The sequence below is a fragment of the Astatotilapia calliptera genome, chromosome 10 (genome assembly GCF_900246225.1).
Source record: "Astatotilapia calliptera chromosome 10, fAstCal1.2, whole genome shotgun sequence".
Lineage (NCBI taxonomy): Eukaryota > Metazoa > Chordata > Actinopteri > Cichliformes > Cichlidae > Astatotilapia > Astatotilapia calliptera.
Window position 1 is genome coordinate 17,727,323 of NC_039311.1, and position 4,279 is coordinate 17,731,601.

The following is a 4,279-nucleotide window of genomic DNA, read 5'->3' on the forward strand; positions in this document are numbered from 1 at the left end:
TTCACTTTTCACGTACATCTCTCAGTTCTTTCATAGCTCATCTTCAATTAGTTCAGAACGCAGCAGCAGCAAGGCTGCTAACGAAAACTAGCCAGCAGTCACATATTAAACCTATCCTTGCTTCCCTTCACTGGCTTCCAAGCCTATTTCTTTCTTCTTTTTTTTTAAGTGGGTGGATAACATTTGTGAACCCAGGTAGTCCAATACAACCACTGTGACCTGCTGTACAGCTGCAACCTAAAATAAAGCACCTGGAGCTTTGACGCTATAATCTGACTCCTGTATTTTGAATGGTGTTTGGCTGGCTGCTGAATTGTGTACCCTATGCACACATGCACACACATGAGGAGAGCAGTACACAAGAGAACAGAGTACTGCTATAAGTATCAGAGCACAAAGTTGCTCTGCTTATATTTGTAGCTAGCCTTCACAAACTAGAGGCAGCCTACACAAACGAGTACAGAGAATTATAGAAGATTAACAGAAGCTCTTTACATGGCATTGATTAACTCAGCTGCTGAGAACAACATCACCTTTGTGCGACCTGCATATTTTATAATAAGTGGTTTTATTGGCATACCTAATATTAGATATTATTTTGTCTTTCTGTGTTTTATTTACATTCTTGCAGTGGTGGGAAACACATTAGTGATGATTGTAATAACATTGGATCGCATGTTGAGAAGTCCTAAATATATTGCTGTTTTTAACCTTGCATTTACAGACCTGTTAAGTAGCTCTGCTTTGGTTCCAAAGGTTGTTGACATTTTTCTGTTTAACCATTATTATATTTCCTACAATGACTGCTTGACTTTCATGTTTTTCTGCTTTACTTCAATTTTTATGCAAGGTTTTAATCTGGTTGTATTGTCCTTTGACAGAGTCATGGCTATCATGTACCCGCTGCACTATCAAATGAGAGTGAGCCACAGGCTCATTTTATCTTTGATCGCTTTTTTCTGGCTTCTTGCCATAACTCTTATACTCATTGCAGCTGGCCTTCTCACAAGACTTTCTTTTTGTAAGTCTGTTGTTATTCAGAGCTATTTCTGTGATCATGGTCCTATGTATCGTCTTGGCTGCAATGATGTTACCCCCAATCGTGCATTTGCTGATTTGGCACTAGTTATAATTCTTGGGTTTCCACTGGCATTTATCGTGGGAAGTTACTGCTGTATTGGCTATTCTTTGTCAAAAATTTCTACATTTAGGGAAAGAGTGAAAGCTTTCAAAACCTACACAGGTCACCTTTCATTAGTGGCAATTTATTTCCTTCCATTTACATTTGTGTATATCTTTGGGAGTGTAATACATCCAAATGCTAGAATCATAAGCCTTTCTATGAGCACTGTATTGCCTCCCATGTTAAACCCGATTATCTATGTTCTTCAGACACAGGAGATCAAAGAGTCATTAAACAAGTTGCTGAAAACTCGAGTTACATCCAAAATTACCACAAAATATTAAAAAAGGATTTAGACTTGAATGTCTGCAGTGCCCTCTGCCATCTGATATAAAAGATTTAGTCTTTCTGTGACTAAAGAGATTCTGCTCCTTTGTATTTTTCAGGACTAAGATATAGACATTATTTTAATTTTAGTCAGTTTTAGTAGCAGTTTTAGTATTTTCTTTGAATTTGTTGTTTGACATTCAAAAGGGATGTTGGGCCGGGGGGGGGGGTTAAAAGCATTTTACAGGGTTTATCTATCGGATAAAATACATTAAATGTCACCGTTATTATTGGCCAGCCAGGAAACAGCGGTGGTGTCCAAATTCACAGGCTGCTTCCACCTGAGGACCCGGCCTTCGCGGTCTAAATAAAGCTGGGTAGTATGGCACGAGCTCCCTCGGTAGAGTGAAACTCTGCTGTCTGCTCCTTGCTATCTAAAATATAACCGGGCGCTGACGTAAACTCTCGACCGTCTTAAACTTCTGTTTAATCATTTTCTGTTTGATGTTTATTCAGCTGTGTGAAAGCCCCGGAGGAACCCTCCTGAGGGATTAATAAAATAAAATTGAATCTAATCTAATAACTTTAATCTCAGCCAAACCGATTTACTCATGAACAAATAAAACACTGAAAAAGCCAAACAATAACATTTTTAAGTTATCAAAGTAACTTATATATCATGTTTAACCCGAGTAGCGAAAGATCGCACGGGTTTGAAGATGATGTGTCGGTCGGCTCAGATATTTGAAGTTTACACAGCAACATTCTCACCTGAAAATATGTTAAAAAAAAAATTGCGACTGTTGAGACAACGCCGGTGTCTGCAATTCTTTTGGTCCTGGTAGAGATCACGCTGAGATGTTTCCATGTTTTACACAATCCTTTTATTACCCATTATTCTTACAGATCCATCTGGAGATCAGCACACTGCATCCTATGCAGTCCTATGCTAAAGGCTGATCTAAAGAACTCCACACAACAGTTACAGTTATAACCTCTGGTGTCCTCCCCCCTACAGTAAACACCCCCACAATGGAAATACACTAGTACAGTGGCCAAGGGTGCTGACACCCCGACCCCCATCTCCTTTTAAGGTAGTGTCCGTTTGACCCCTTTGTCTGCCCCTCACCCTCAGTAACTCTTGCTTCCTGGCCTGGAGGTGGGGGTTGATTGTCCTCCTGCTCTGCACCCCAGTTCTTCGTTCCCATTCCAGGCCTTCTTACACCCATTAACGGCCATATTGTAATATTACAATCCCAAACTATGTCTGTGAAGGTTCTCAGTCATCCAGGCCATTGTAGTCAAAGGAGCTTGCAAAGAAAAGCGTCTTGCTTGAAGACGTTTCACCTTTCATCCAAGAAGCTTCTTCAGTTCTAAGGTCAAATGGTGGGGAGTCCCAGATTTAAACCTAGAGGGACGAAAGAACCCCCTGATGATCCTCTAATCGCCTGAGCCAAGGTGTGAAACTGGGTGTGGGTCCCAATCAGCCAGGGTTTCGGGTGAGCTCATTGTGAAACCTGGCCCCACCTTATCATGCAAATTCCTGAGGTCAGATGGCCCAGGATGTGAGTGGGCGTTAAGGCGTCTGGGGAGGGAACTCAAAACTGGATTATAGATGGCAGACAGTTGGTGTCGTAAACCACCGCCTCTTTTCAAAGATGGCCGCTCACAGTGGACATAGATGGCTTCTTTCACTCCTTTTTCAAACCATCTGTCCTCTCTGTCCCAAACGGGAACATTGGCATCCTCGAAAGAGTGTCCTTTATCCTTCAGATGCAGATGGACTGCTGAGTCTTGTCCTGTGCAGGTGGCTCTTCTATGTTGTGCCATGCGTTTGTGAAGTGGCTGTTTGGTCTCTCCAATGTAGAGGTCTGGGCATTCCTCGCTGCACTGTACAGCATACACCACATTGTTAAGTCTGTGTTTTGGAGTTTTGTCTTTCAGGTGAACCAGTTTTTGTCTGAGCGTGTTGCTGGGTCTGAAATGCACCGGGATGTCATGCTTGGAGAAAACTCTCCTGAGTTTTTCTGATACACTGGCTACATAGGGGATGACAATGTTATTGCGTCTGTCCTTCTTATCCTCCCTCGCTGGTGTCTGATCTTCGACCAAACTATATTCTCTTTAACTCTGATGTATATTACGGAAGCTATTTTCAACACGACTCAGAAAGAGAAATAAGAGTAATATTAAAACTAAGTAGCTGGAATTGGCTGGGCCGCGCTATGAATTCTGCGATATGGTTTTTCAAATTTGTTGTCCGGGTGGAAAATCAGGAGAAATTCGGGAGAACGGTGGCTCCGGGAGATTTTCGGGAGGGGCACTGAAATTTGGGATTCTCCCTGTCATGCGGCGGCTGTGTGAAGGCAAGAGAGGACCCACGGGGACGAACTCAAAGGCAGGTCTTTATTAACAGGAACATAAGAAGTCATACAAAACACCAACACACAAGAAAGTCCCAAAACAAAACATGAGTCCAAAAAGAACAGTTCAGGGGGCCGGCCGTGCGGACGGCAGCGGCGGCGACCCAGGCGAAGGAGGTCTGGGGGCCGGCCGCGCGGAAGGCAGCGGCGGCGACGTGGAAGCAGTCCAGGGGACCGACCGCGCCGAAGGCAGTGGCGGCGAATCAGGCGAAAGGGGTCTGGGGGCCACTGGGCGATGACGCCCACGACGGCGATGACACCCGACCAGTAGCCTGGAAGATGGCCGATAAACCGCAGACCCAGACGTGGCTGGACCAGGCGACGCCGAAGGCAAAGACACGGAGGCCGGACCGGACGAGGATGAAGCAGCTGAAGCGGAGGCCGGACCGGGCGAGGATGAAGCCGA

At 44.4% G+C, this 4,279-nt stretch overlaps 1 pseudogene; it reads left to right on the forward strand.

Moving 5' to 3' along the window:
* Positions 1-495: 495 nt before the first annotated feature.
* On the forward strand, positions 496-1,222 carry LOC113031219 (olfactory receptor 1500-like; annotated as a pseudogene).
* The last annotated feature ends 3,057 nt before the right edge of the window (positions 1,223-4,279 follow it).